A 16,063-nucleotide genomic window follows, 5' to 3' on the forward strand; every position below is an offset into this window, starting at 1 on the left:
GGATGTCAGAACAACCTAATCCCAAATCGTATCTAATATCTTGTGTTTAAGGAACTGTATTTTCTGGAAGGAAAGGTCTCTCAGGCAGAGGCTATCCTATACTGACTTCTAGTGCGTGTATAAGCGTCTACGTGTCTACATGAGATGCGAGGGGGCATGGGCCTACCATGGCAACAGAAGCTATGAATTACTTGCACGGAGACAGTAAGGCCGGGCCCTTTGCTCTGTAGCTGGAAGGATGTTTACCTAAACTACTAGACAGGAATGCATTTCTCGAGGAGCGGAGCAGATAACTTGAAGGCTGAATACAGTCTTGGCAGGCAACAGGCCGGGCCAGGCACCGTTAGCCGCGCAGGAAGTAAGACAAAGGTCATGGATACAGATGCAGGTCCAGGCTAGAGCATTCAGAGGCAGAAAGCAGGAAAAGGCTCGATGGCAGAATTCAGGGCCTAACTTGCCAGAGCTGAAAAACGTGAAAAGTACACCATATAAAGACGGTGGCAAGGCATACTTAGGAACGGAATATCCGACCCATTCATGGTGGATCTGAAAGAGGACATGTTAACGTTGGACACAATTGTATTTGCGTCTTCATATCTTTAAGTGGAGGGAACATACATGTACTTGTAGCATGTACATGGAGCCGTTGGGGTCTAAGATAGGGGACACAATTGATCATAAAAATTCATATTTCCTCATCCTGTGGCGATCCCCAAGCAGGGATCCACTGGGGAGGGGTACCATTGGAAAGGGGAGATTCTCCCCTTTCCAACGATACCTCTCCCGTCTTTCTACGTGCTCAGGGGGCTGAGATGCGCGCCGATCGTCATTACAGTGAAAGGGGGGGGGGGGCCTCAGGAGCTGGGGAAGCTCTTACCCAGCTCCCGAGGCTATTTTGCATGAAAAGGAATCCCTCTGGTGCCCGCACCAGAGGGATTCCCCAGGGTATGCCTCATGATGAGCTGGACTCGTCATGGGCACAGCGCGACTGTGCTCCATGACGAGTCCAGCTCGTCATGGGCATACAGGGGGTTAATTGTGAACTAACTCGAGTACGCATATTAATAGTAGGAAATTAGAATATTGCATGTTATATGTCGCTTTGGTGATGTATTTGTGATTTGTGCTTTATTCAGTGAGTATAAACTGCTCTGAGTGTTGCTTCTGCTAGATAAATACAGACACATATGGGTATTAGCAAGGGGATAACATTTTATTAGCCATTTCTATGTTTTAAATACGTTTTTGTGTTTATTTTGCTTAAGTTGACCATTTCGGCCTAGACAAGATGGCTGAACGAGATGTTAAACGTGACTGCCCCGACAACACGAGGTTCTGGGTGAAGTGCGCAGGCGTCACCGCCAGCAGCAGTGGCCTGGACCTGACCCCGGGAGAACATGTACCCTTCAAGGACGCTCCGGGAACCTATCCAATACCAAAGACAAAGCTCGATTTAAAAGCCGGAACAAGCAAGTTTGATGACTTCATCGTTTGACACCCTGAGAACTGTACCTCTCGACCCCAAGTGGACCAATCAGGACTTTCTAAACCCCGATCTTGATACTTTTTGACATTATTTTCATTATAAAAGTAGGTAGGGAATTGAACTATTATGTCTTGCTCTTCTTTGACGAACTCGATTTCCTGACGTTATGCTGACGGAGAGGACGGTGACACTGCTGGACAGCTGTTATCCTGAATCTTTGAGAGACTGAATTGCGGCCTGACTTTGCTGAATAAAATTCTTCCTTGACTGACTGACTTAGAGGACGACTTTAGCCAGAATAGGTAAATATGATGCTCTGAAATGCTGATGATGATTTCTAACGTTTCTTTAAATATTTCTTAGATAAAGGATAATTGATTAATTGAAAAATGCGTTGTGTCAATTATTTAAGAAGGGAATTTAATGAGATTTTAAAGACTAGATAAATGACTGTGAATCTAAACCTGCAAACAACTAAATGATCCATCTCCTTCTGAGAGGGATATCTTAGGTCTGAGGTCAATGTGTTTAGAGTACGGTAAAGGTATTCCTTTCATGTCAGCGCTTGGAAACTTATTTCCCTCGGAAAACAGATCAACGGAGTGTAAGTATTGGTGTTATGGGCCCCACAAATGAATGTATATGAGTGAATTGACGCTGAGGTATTTGGTCTGTGACGAAGGGGGAATTTGATGTTCCGCGCTGCAACACGGGCAGCAGAACACCGGGCAATAATTAAATTAAGGCCGCACCAGTCCGTCCTGGGCTGCACGGTCCCTCTCCTTTTGTGCTCATGAAAAAGAAAATGTAATCTTTACAATATAACATTTTCTTTTCTCTCAACTGCCTTAAAATGGTTCCTCTATTAACATTCTAAAGCGTCTTAAACCGTCTGTCTCAAAACATTTTAATAACACTGACAGCTTTTTATCATCAGATATTTTACAACCCCAGATGGAAGACACTTAAACAGTAAAAAAGTCTTCCCACTGCTTTCATGGAATCGTGGGTTTTCCAGGACATGGTGAAAATGGCGGTGCAAGATTTGCTTGCATGTTGTCACGACCAGGGAGAGTCATGTTTAAGATGAAGGGAATCGGCTCCGATATAAGACCACCACTCTTCACCAAAGAAGAGCCACAGGCTGGGAAGTGAGGGAACTCTGGCCTACAAGTTCTTGCTAAGGGAAAAGGAGGAAGGTAGCAGACAAACGCACCGGAGGATGGTGACTCGTCACTCAGACGTTCAGGTTGGTACATGTCTTCCTCTCTCGAAGGTGTTAGAGGGATCACATGCCCCACTGCTATAGCTAGTCGAACTATATTAACAAATGCAGACCACTAGACAGTGCAATATTCACAAGTAAACCACAGCAGAACACTATCCCAGTTCTCTTGCAATTCACCTGATGCTCCATAAACGGCAGAGTTAGCAAACCTAAAAGTGCCTGGAGACCGTTTCTGAGCTCATCAGCATAAGGCCGTAAGGTGGCTGTAGCATGGAGCGGAATTTAAAAGTCGAGGGTCCAAGATGGAAACAGTGGCCAACAAAGTACAAGTGAAGAGAGTAAAGAAACAATCAAATTCTTCAAATCAAAACAAAGGTGCAGGGAACTCAAAATACAATGAGCCAACTGAGCGTAGGGGAACCCTACAACTAAGCAAGGGAACTTGTTCCCACTACCCGGCTAATTTTCCTGGACAGGGTGCCTTGGTTGTTTCTGTTGGCTGCAAGTTTCTGCCTGACCTGGAAGACCTGCCTCCTGTGTTTCAGCCTTAGCCGCCACTTTCTGGTCTTTCACAGTCTCCGTGCTTCTGGTCTCAATCTTTTCTTGTGTATACTAATTACTTTTTATCTGGGCTTGTTCTGACCTTCAGTGTTATCATGAAGAGTCATGTAACATGTTGACGAAAAATGGGGTTCTATAAAAAATAACACCTATCAATATATGCAATGCACCACCTATGTGTGTGTTAATGGATTCCTTGATGAAGATTGTTCAATTTTTGTCCAATACCAGTATCTGTGCCATAGTCTGAAGTGAGGTCATTTACATCTTGAATAAAAAGACCCACTTGTACTGCGTCATTTGTACACGTGTCTCAACCCTATTACCTTGGCTGTTGCTACTACGGTACCTTTAGTGAAATTAGTTCTTTTTTCTGGTTTTAGATTTTTAGTTCCAACATTTTCATTGCTCCAGACGACTCTGGTGTGACAAAAACAAAAATGCAGCTTTACAAGTTGATCTAATGCTCTTTGAAGGTCATAGATCATGAGTACCAATTGACGTCAAATGTTGATCCCACTTGCTTTAAATGCGGACTGCCAGCTGCTTCCCATGTTGTGTTCCTTTTAAAACTGTTTTCCAAGAACTTCTGAACTCTTCATTCCATGGACAGCCAATCAGAACATTCGGTAATCATTATATGAATGTTGATACCTGATGCCAGGATGACCTACCAGGCCAGCAGGGCCAGCATCAACCAGTGTCACGGTACAGGATTTATGACATCTGCATAATACATCACCACAGTCTTCTATCTTTGTTTGTGCCTACCAATATTAAAGTCAATGAGAAGAGAAGTGCTCAAATGTGTGCACAACCTCATTCATTAAATCCATACACATGTATTTCATTTAACAGCATGTGTTAGTCGCTTAAAGTCAACATTGTGCATTTGCATTCTGGTACTTGTAGTTGACAATACCGGTACAGATCTCAAAAGGGTATTTATTTTAAATTATTGAGTCATTTAAGTACTTATGGTCTCAAGTCATTGGTGTTTTCCATCTGAAGTTGAAACCACTTGCTTTGCACGTCTTTTTAGAAATAAATATATGCTATGCATACATGGGAGCCACCTCACTCCATGTCACTGTTGTTAAATGGAAGCCTGGGGCTGGAAACAGGTGTCAATATAGATTGCATACATCAATTGTTCAATACAGCCTGTAACCTTTGCATGCAAGTGAAGTGCTACATCTGTTTTGTCTAGTCTGCTACCTCCCAGTTTTTTAAGACAGAAATAGTATATTTTTGATACTTTGTCACTGACAATCCATGGTAATTGGTCATAAACGTTGAGAGCGCCATGAGTGTCAAACACCGTGAAGCAGTGGGGTCACAGAGCAATAAGTGTCAGCAAAGGAACTTTACCTCCAGAGGGTGCCTTGTTTTGCCTCCATCTGTGCCATGATCAAACCAGAGCCAACATGGCAAAGGTCCCACCGCGTCATAGTATCACTAGACAACTCCAGGTTACTGAAGAACACATTGTTCAAGACGGTGGTTTCTATTCAACAACCTAATGCATTCTGTGAGTTGTAGTCTTATCTATCTTCAGATGAACTAGCTAGATTCAGATTTTAAAGTTCTGAAAAATGAAAACCAAAGAATTAAATAAGCTGTCACCTAGTAAACCTACACCAATGTGTCGCTCACTGTTCTTAGAGCCAGGATACCTATTCAAGGTCTCTGAGTGCTTTACAAGTCACTATCACTAAAGCATGCCATCTTAAGGAGCTTTATATCAAAGCCCAGCAGACAAAATGTAGGGATATTTCACTGCGGCATATACACCGCCGCACCCACTGCATGGGTGTCTGAGCTACAGTGATGTAGTCTGTCTCTCCCTGCGTACCTCATTTTGTTTGTGTCTGCCGTTCTTCTGTGTTGTTATGGAAGAGTGGCAGGGAATCCCACAACCACATGCGGTCTGCCTCCGAGCACATGTAGGCAATGCCGCCTACAGCTCTTCTGCAGTAAAACTGAAAAGCAGCAAGTTTCTGTTTTGACAGTGCAGCACTGGCCAGACAATTATGTGAGGATCACTAGAGAGTGGCTTTTGCTCCACCCATATGTCGGTAGCCAGGTGTACACGTTTTGATTGGGAAGAAATTGTGTGCTTTCACAAAAAAAGTGATTGCCCTCCACAGCTGTGATCATTTTGTCTATTTATCCCCTGTCTAAGCTGGAAGTTTCCGGGGCACACACACAAGACATTGGAATGCTTTTAAAGTGCTTTAGGTAACTAGATAAAAGAGGTCGGTCATTAACCTACTTGGATTTTAGGGTCTTACTTGACAGTGCAACTGTTACCTGACCTTTTAACCTTCACTAATGTTACTCTTCAGTCCTTTGCTTCCGCATAAAAACATTGATATTCCCATGCTATTTTCTTGTAATGCTTCACATTACCATACAACATTCCTTTAAAGTCAGACCTATCGGCATGGGCAGTGCTTATACTTTTGTTTTTTAAACATGGTGCTCCCCGCTTTCTGCCGGGAACCCTTCTTCTTTTCGGGGTGAGGAAGGTGTACCCTGAATCCCTGCTCCATTACGCGTCCTTTTATAGCATTTGACTGCTTGCCTTCTGCATTGTTTAAGGAGGGCAGGTGGTGAAATGGCATTTAGAAGTTAAAACGAAGCACAAAGTCCACATATCGTTTGTATAGAACCCAAATACAGTGGTGAGTGCAATAAGTGCAGGGTGACTGATATTGTGACTGGGAATAGTGCTAAACAAGCCCTGGGAGCTTGGTAAAGTAGCTTTGTGCTTTGAGTGCCAAACCACTGACTGTGCTTGCCCTCCACACAGCCGTGATCATTTTGTTCATTTATCCAACACCCCATGCTTGAACTTTAAGGGGCACACACATTGTAAAGCTCTTAAGGCGTCTTAGACAACTAGATAATTAATGGTGTTTTTTTCTGGCAGCAGCACAGATGGGTGACGAGCAGTGATTAACCTACACAGATGTTTAGGTCTGGCTTGACAGTGCAACTGTCACCTGACCGTATAACCTACACAAATATTATTCTAAAGTTATTTGCTTCCACACAAATACATATCCATGTCCATGTTGTCTACTTGTAATGCGTCACACTGCCCTATAACATTCCTTTAAAGCCAGACATATTGACATTGCCAATGCTTGTTTTTAGATCGGGCTTCTTCAAAACTCACCATCTCTCATGAAGGGATAGAAGAGCTAACCTGCTATCTGCCCCAGCAGTGGCTCAGCTTGTGCTGTACTGTACAGGCCACAAACAAGAAGGAACCTGAATGCTTGGCCTGAGAGCTTAAGAGTTCACCAAAACCACATGAAAGACTTCTCTGGTAGAAATACCCAACTACCAGTTCCATGGCAGTGTTAAGGCAACCTGAATGAGAATACTACGTAATCAGGGCTCCTGACTGGCGATTGGCTATCAACGAGTCAGAAGAAGTACAGACTAGGTGACAATGAGGGGGCTTAACCCAATGCCCCAACCACAAGAAAAACATAACAGTCCCATGCCGGTATCCATGGTAACCTATAACCGCCCCTCACCCCGGGCTATCCAGGGCAGCCATGCTGACAGCTCCTTCTAGCTATAAAATAAACAGCATGCTAGAGTGCATCGAACATTGTGAAAGGCTAGCAGAAGTGTTCATTTCAGTGTGGTGATGAGAATCAAAGCAATGAAATGCGCATGTCTAACCTGTGATGCATGGCACCTGTTGGGGCTGCTTCTTGGTTTATGTATTTTACAACTAATGGTTGTTTTTTCTATGTTGTTTTGTTTTATGGCTGCTATATTACAGGAAAAATAGCATATCTGTCAACTTACCTACATTTCCTGTGTGTCACATGCTTCTTTCATGTTTTTTGCCAATATGCCTAATGGGATTTCCCTTTTAAATGCCTGACTCCAAACACATTTTTTATTTAAAAGGTTGACAGTCATGAGACAGAGACAAATCTAAGACTAACTTTTGTGACCAGAATAGAATTAAAACTTTAAAACGCAAAAGTCAGGAAAAGTTGCAGTGCCCCAACTGTTTTTCACCACATCGTATTCTTAGGTACTTGTTTCCAATTTTCTTGCGCACCCCATGCCATGTCTCTTTAATGCTGCATAGGTTGTGCCCTCACATTCTCTCCTCATTCATCCCTCTCAACATTTTGAGTCTCCAAGGACAGTGAGACTGAACTAATTTGGAAGGGGTTCCTAGCATAAGCAAGGTTCAGGGCAGTACTCACATTGACATCTTTAGTATGGGAGCCTTAATTCTTCATATTTTTTCCATCATCCATCTGCACAGGAAGTGACATCACTGGTTTCCTGCAAAAACAGCCTTTACACAAAGAAGCCGAGCAAGAGGACTAATTTTCATCATCCATCTGCACAGGAAATTACATCACTGGATTCCCCATCATCCATCTGCACAAGAAGTGATATTACACATCCCCTGCAAAGGCCCACTTAACAGCAACCGCAGCACGGACATGCCAGGGGCAAGCCTATCTGTGCCTGGATCGTGCCCATTGCCAGGAACCGTGGTCCTCCCCTCTTGCTGCAACCCTCCATGCCCTCAACCCCGGCCACCGCTCCCTATGCTGCTGCCTCGCTGCACCCCACAAAACAGAGGGAGTATTTTCCTGAGCTTCCTGCAAGTTTTTTTGCAGTTACAAACATCCACCATCTACCACACCAACCGCACCCAACACCCCGCTCTCACACTCTCACAGTCCTGCAACCACACACCACCTAACATTCTGCACTCACAAACATGCTCAACACCTGCACACTCACCAAACGTGTCCGAGAGATCTGGGGCCTGTTGCACAACAATGCCCCGGACTTACTTTTCCTCACAGAAACCTAGCTGAACTCCACATCGCCACAGCCATTGCCCACGGCTACAAGCTCGCCAGGCAGGACAGACTTCACAAGCCCAGAGGTGGAATCGCCATAATCCACAAGAATGCCATCAGCTTCACCACCTTCATGGACACGTCATCCTCCAACTTCGAACACCTGTGGTTCAAGCTCCCCATTATAGCCAATATCACCTCAAGCAACACTCATCTACAAACCACCACTGCCGTGCATCAACTTCACCAAAAACATCACTGACTTTGTCACACCACTCGTCCTCAACACCAGCAATTACATCCTACTTGGAGGCTTAAACTTCCACCTGGAAGACCACACCATTCCCAACTCAGAAGCACTCATCGAAGTCCCTGGAAGCCTGACCTCACCCATTGAGTAAAAGGACCTACCCTCGACATCTCCTAGACCTTATTTACACCACTTTGGCAACATTCGAGTCAAAGAGCCCAAACCAGTCTCTTGGACAGACACCACCCTCATCAAGTTCAGAAACCCCGCCCCAGTCCAATGCATAAGCACCACCGCCATTCCAGCCCACCAAAACTGGAGCAGCATCACTGGCAAGGAGTGAAACTCCGCTCTCAACACCCACTGACACTGATATAGCAACAGCCTCCCCAAAACCATCACCAATTTCAACAATTGGATCACAATCTGATAAGATTTTAAAACAAATGTGTATTTATTTCATCTAAGGAAGTCTTTAAGATGTTATGTTTGTTTGTCAATCATGGAGTCTTGCTACATTAAACAACTCAGACAGCCGAGACCTCACCTGCGGAATTCCGCAAGAGTCCTCCCTGAGCCCAACCCTCTTCAACGCATACATAATCCCTCCAGCCAGTAACATCCACTTTCTCAACATCAGCATCCTCTTCTAAGCTGTTGAACCAGAACTTATCCTCACGGACAAGACGCCCAATACTCAGATCAAGTTTAGCACCAGCATAACTGAAATCGCCTTCTGGATGAAGACTAACTGTCTGAAGCTGAACACCGACAATACCAAAATTGTAGTCTTTGGGAAGAGCACTTCACCATGGGACTCTACCTGGTGGCCATTACAGCTGGGATGGACACCCACCCCCACACCAAGAACCTCAGGATCGTCATCAAACTCGACATGACTGATAAAGTCAACACCGTCATCGCCTCATGCTTCCATACCCTGAAGATGCTGAGGAAGATTTCCAAAAGTCGCTTATCAGCACCCGGAAAACCTTCATGCACACCTTTGTCACAAAAAACTCACCCGAAGGCTGCAGACCGCTCAGAAATCAGCGACCAGAATCAATCTCAACCTTCCAAGCCGCACTCACATCACATGGCACCTGAAGGAGACCCACTGGCTCCCCGTTAGAATTGTGGGTCTCTAGTTGACAGAGGTATGTACCTTTGTCCAAATAGGGACCCTTGCTTCTAGTCAGGATAAGGGGGGTACACTCCTGGATAACCCCTGCTCACCCCCTTGGTAACTTGGCACGAGCAGACAGGCTTATCTCAGAGGCAGTTTGTAAAGCATTTGTGAACACATACAGTAATACAGTGAAAACACTACAAACGGACACCACACCAGTTTAGAAAAATAAGAAATCTTCACTAGACTTAACACAAGACCAAATGACAAAAATCCACAATACTATAGTCAAAAATAAGACTTTAAAATGGTAGAAAATAGCTTAGTTCAATGTAGATGGAAAATGCGACACTTTACTCTCAAAGTACCTTAGATGCGTCACGCAATGCAAAAATAGGTTCGCAGGGAAGTTGATGCGCTGTTCCTTACACTCAGGTTAGTGGATGCGTTGTTTCCTTACTGCTGCGTAGGGGAGGTGATGCATCGCTTCCTTACTGTGTGGGCAGTTGATGCGTTGTTTCTTATTGTGATCCGGTGACGATGCGACAAGATGGCGCCTCGATGCGATGCGATGATCCGGTGCGACAAAATGGCGTCTTTGATGTGATGTGGTAACGTTGGATGTGATGCGTGCACGCCTGACGGCCGTGTGGCGAACTCTTAACTTCTGAGTCGCGACAGGCCCTGCAACATGCTTCGCCGGTGATGTGACGGTGACCTCTGCGGCGGCGTCACGCTTCTCCGGTGATGTGACACGCTTCATCAGTGATACGACGGTGAACAGCTCCGGCGGCGGCACGCTTCTTCGGAGATGCGACGGCAACTGCTGTTGTGGCGACACATTTCTCCTTGTTGCGTCATGCTTCCAGCTCCCAGCGACATGCAGTCTTTTCAGAAGGCCCAAACAACAGTAGGCACCTCTCTGCAGGTAGAATTCCCAGCAAGGGAATTCAGGGGAGCTGGTGGTGAAGTCTTGTATCCCTGAGACTTCAGGCAGGAGGCAAGCACACTTCAAGCCCTTGGAGATTCTTCTTTAAGATTATGAAAAGTTCAAAAAAGTCCTCTTCCCTTTCCCTGCCAAATAAAGTAACCACTGCAGGCCAACCCCAGAAATAGCAAACAGCACAGGGGCAATCTCCTCCTTCAGCTTCCTTGGTTCTTCTCCTTGGCAAAGGTTTGTCTTGATTCCCAGAAGTGATCTAAAGTTCTGGGGTCTGGGCCCCAATATTTATACCAGTATATCCTTTGTCCTCTGAAGGCAGAGGGTGCCTGTGCCCAGCCAAAACCAGTTCTGTGAAGCTTCCTGGCAGGAGGTGGAGACAGCATGGTTTGAGAGCAGACCTGGCCCAGGTGATTGAAAGGAAATCTCCTCCCCTACTCTCTATTCTATGAGGGCTCAGGTCAGTGAAAGGAAATCTCTGCCCCCCCCCCCCACTCTCTATTCAATGCAGGTCCTATCCAGCCCAGCCCTGACCCATCAGATCGCTGGAGCCAAAGCCCTCTCCAGCCCCTTATCACTCACAAATCAGACATGGAATACACAAACCTAGCAGAGGCATGCTGGATGGTTGGGCAAGAAAAGACCTACTTTCTAAAAGTGGTATTTTCAAACACAGAATGTAAAAATCACCCTGACTAAAAGATGTATTTTACCATTCTGAGTTCAGGCATACTAAACTCGAATTTCTTCCTAGTTCCCTGGGTCATTTAGGATTATAAGATGTTATAATCAAACTGCCCATTCTGGCCTATGGGAACAGGTAGTCTTGCAATAGTGAAAAACGAAATTGGCTGCAATTCACTATCAGGACATGCCACACACATCAGGGCATGTCCTACCTTTTACATACAATGCACCCTGCCCATGGGGGTACCTTGGGCCTACCTTAGGGGTGACTAACATGTAGAAAAGGGAAGGTTTAGGGACTGGCAAGGGGGTGCACTTGCCAAGTCGACATGGCAGCCCCAGGCTGCACACAGGCTCTGCAATGACAGGCATGAGCCATATTTTACAAGCCGCTTCTGTGGGTGGCACAACCAGTGCTGCAAGCCCAACAGCAGCATTTGATTTACAGGCCCTGGGCACACATGGTGCACTGTACTAGGGTCTGACAAGTAAATCAAATAAGCCAATCATGGAGTCACTAATCCATTACAACAATTTACAATAGGGAACACTTGCACTTTGGAACTGAACAGCAGTGGCAAAGTGCCCAAAGCATCTAGACCAGCAAAAACATAGCAAAAACACAGGAGGCAACAGCAAAAAATGGAAGGGAGACCCACGCCAATGGTGCCAGGTCTAACACTCCCCATATACAAACAAGCACAATTCAGACTCTTCACCCCCACTTACAAGGCACTACATAACACTGGCCCTTTACTTGATCATATTTGCTTTCACAGACCTTCCAGACGCCTGTGCTCATCTGGACCCTATTTGCACATATCCAGCACATACAGAAAACCAGATCTGGTGGTTGAGCCTCCTCCTACATCACAGGGGCTACAAAGTTTGGTCTGTTATGTGATGGAGGGCTGCATTGATGCCAGCAGAGTGGCAGTTTAGGTTGGAGGGAGCTGGCATTAAGGTGTTTGTAGGGGAAGAGAAGCATATACATCTAGTGTCTGAATTGCACCATGTGAAACAAAAAACGTGGGATTAATACTGGCTTCTTCACTTAGCTTAATTGTGTAATCCTGTGCAATTGTTTTATTTTCCTTTGCCTCATTTTTCATTATCACATATGAGGATCTTAAAATACATGACTTTGGGATATGTGCTATACAAAACATTCTCCTGTGTTTGATTTAATAAACCATAATGTTGTTCATGTATTATATAACCACAGCCTACTTAAAGAGTGCACATATCAAATGACTTGCCTCTTATTTAATTATTGTCATTGTTATCAGAGTGGGTGGTGTGTGGTGCGGAAGAATGAAAGTTTCTAAAATCATGTTTGAAACTATCAATTTAAAAAAAAAATACTTCTGAATGCACTGATATAATCTGATGTACTACGGTAAAAAAGTTGTGCATGTTAATGATATACATTTTTTGAATTTTCACAGACTTTATCACTTTTACACTTTTGCTGCAAGATGTCTTTAAAAACGAAGGCGTTTCTAATTCTAAGCGGTGCAGGATAGCCTAGCTACTTTCTTGCTTTAATTTAAATTAGCTTAATCAAAAGAGGACACGCCCAGTGTGGTATGGTACGGTCAAATGAAGCAAATGTTTGGGAACCCACCAAGTGGGTTAAAAGACCCCTCACACACCAACCTGGTTGGTGTCATGCTTCATCATCGGGGCCCCAACCGGGTGGCCGAGTGCCTCCCGGTTGTGCTGCGACGCCTGACTACAGCGGAGCTGGTGTAGTGTAAAAGTGTGATGTGGTGAAAATTTAAAAAATACCGCTGAGGATCCTTACCATAGAAAAATTTATTATTGGCGGCTCAGGGTATTGGTTAAAAGGCTATGTGGTGCAACTAAATGGAGAAGTAATTATCTATTAGTTGACTAAGTGGTGGGTCTACATGTTTCAGCTCTCTAGTAAAAGTAATGAGGAGCTTTCATCAGGACCAGTGAGGAGTGAGTGGCAAAAGGTGTAGTGCCACGTGGTGAAAAAAATTAAAAATAGGGTTACCTACACACTCACTAAGGTGTGTGGAACGCGGTGTCAACACATTAGCGGACACTTGGCGCAAACCTGTGGAAGGAAAAACAAGACAGCGCACAATACATATTTAACATTTGATGCACTGAATGGCAGGCGACATACTGGTAGGTTTTATTGTGCCGTGAGATATCAAACCTGTCTTCAATGAGCGTACCGTAAGTGACACACATACCTATGAAGTGTATCATGCTGCTATGCAGAGGAGCGGAGGCAAGACCATTAGTAGTGCTAGATGCTGCGTAAAAACGATCTGTGGACTACGGGTGCCAAGTGGTAAATGCCGCGGCACTATGTGGGGCTATACGTGAAAGTCATACAAACAGCCGCCAAGTGATATTGCTGGTAATGATTGCGGATCCTCAGAATGAGGAATGTACACAATGAGTGGCCCAGGGTGCGCTAAAAGTGAGGGGCTGCATGGAGCCTCTAAGCGCTGTGGAAGATGACTGGGCACAGACTAAAAACGGACCATGCGCAAAAAGTAACAAAAGTAGAAGGGTAATTACACTATGGCTGAGTGACTGCGCTGTGCAGGAAGCGGGAGGGGGGCGCTTCTTACAAACGAACTGTAGGTAAAAGGAACAGGTTAAGAGAGCGTGGTTGGCAGGAATGGGCTCGTATCCTGCTAGAGCAAATAGGAGACACCTTACTTGATTGTGAAGCTGCCCTCGCCTTGCACCTACTGTGGTCTCCCGAAGTCCCGGATGCTGACGAACCCCGGGGAGGGAGGAGGTTAAGTAGGGAGGGGCGCCATTGAGTACGTGCATTCGTGCTGGCTAGCTCGGGCGTCACTGGCTTTAGTGCGCATGCGTGTAGGAGCAGCGTCGTGCTTCCGCGCATGCGCGGATGTAAATGCATGACAGTGCTACACTCAGTGTGGCGCGCATGCGTGTAAAAGTAGCCCGAAGCGCGGATGGTGGGTAGTGGCGCTCGAGGAAGTCATGCATAGTAGTGAATCTTTAGGCGAAGCAGGTATGATAAATAGAACTGGGTATTGCCAGGAGATCCCAACGGGGAGCATATAGAGAGGAGGCACGACTATACAATCTGTGCAGTGCCTGGGGGCCGCCCGGGGGGCGGTGCATGAGCCCTGGGCAGCGGGGAAGAGAGAGCCAGGTATAAGAGCTATTAATGGGTGTTTGGGAGGATGAACCAGATTAGGAATACAGTATGGCGAAGCCTATAGATAAAGGCTGGTGGCATCGTCCCAGGAGGTCAGGGCTTTCTCAGGCTGTTCCAAGGGATGTTATCGTTCAAGCCGGTGATGTTGCTCGAAAGACGATAAATCCATCTTTGTTCCTGTTCTAGGAGGCGAGACTGGATGTTGGGGATGTTGTTGTCCAAAGCTTCAATTATCACCCATCTCATGTCGTTAGTCGTGTGGCCTTTTTCCAGGAAGTGGTTTGTCATTCTGGTGGTATTCTTCTTGCAGCGAATGGTGCTGCGGTGTTCACAGATGCGGGTTTTGACTTTGCGTGTGGTCATTCCAATGTAAGTCAGATCACATGGACATAAGATGCGGTATACAACATTCTCTGTGTTGCAGTTGGTGTGTTTACGTAACTCCCATGTCTTCCCAGGTTCCAAATTCAGCTGCTTGGTTGTCTCTGTGATGTGGCATACACTGCAGTTGCCACAGGGGTAGTGCCCTTTGATATTGGGGAGGCCCCAGGCATTAAGTACCGTGTGTGGAGGTCTGGTTGGGGCCAATGGTCTAGTAGACACAATGGTGTCCTTGATGGATCTTGCCCTTTTGGTAGAGAGAAGGGGAGGGTCCCAATTAAGGTGGCCTGTGTGGAGGATCTTCCAGTTCTTTTTAACGATCTGTGCCACTTTGTTGGACACTGTGTTGTACGTGGTGACACATGTGAGTGGGGGAGGGGTGGGTTCCTTTGGGTACGTTGTGAGAAGACCCTCTCGGTTTTGATTTCTGGCCCTTTTGTTAGCGGTCTTTGTTATGTGCCTTGGGTAACCGCGTTGGTGCAGTTTAAGGCAGAGGTCTTGGGCTTGTGCTTTATAGTCCTTGGGATCGCTACAGTTTCTGCGAAGTCGCAGAAATTGGCCATATGGGAGATTCTCCCGGAGGGCCCGTGGGTGGAAGCTGGAAAAATGGAGGAGGGAGTTACGTGCAGTGGGTTTGAAGTGTGTTTTACTCATGAGACCCCCTGCCACTGCATATATGTCGAGATCCAGAAAGGTGGTATGGTATCTGTCAAAGCTGTGTGTGAAGCGCAAATTTGGGTCACACGTGTTTAACCAGTCACAGAAGGAAATGAGGTTTTCGCTCGAACCTTCCCAGATAAGGAGAATGTCATCAATGTAGCGTTTGTAGAACTTGATGTGTGGATTGCGTGGCTGGTTGTTGTTGAGCAGATGTTTGGTCTCAAAGCTAAAAACATACAGGCCCGCTATGCTGGGAGCGAAAACGCTCCCCATTGATGTACCATACTTCTGTAGGTAGAGCTTGCCCTCATATTCGAAGTAATTATCCTTGAGTGCGAGGGTAGCGCATTTCAGGACAAAAGAGGGGGGCGTGTGGTATTGCCAATCAGCCTCATTGAGGGCCTGTTCAAGAACACGTAGGGTATCATCTTGGGGGAGGCTGGTGTACAGGCTCTCCACGTCCAGTGACACCAGGAAAGAGCTTTCGGGGTCGTAGTGAATGTTGGCTAAGAGTCCCAGCAGATCTTTGGTGTCTTTGAGATACGTGCTTGTGGACTGGACCAAAGGTTGTAAAAAATGATCACAGAAGCGTGAGAGGGGTTCCAGAAGGGACCCAATGCCTGAAACAATCGGGCGACCTGGGGGGGGAAACCTGTTCTTGTGAATCTTGGGAACAGTATAAAAGTATGGTATTTTTCCTTTGG

Source organism: Triturus cristatus, chromosome 11, assembly GCF_964204655.1.
Source record: "Triturus cristatus chromosome 11, aTriCri1.1, whole genome shotgun sequence".
NCBI classification, from domain to species: domain Eukaryota; kingdom Metazoa; phylum Chordata; class Amphibia; order Caudata; family Salamandridae; genus Triturus; species Triturus cristatus.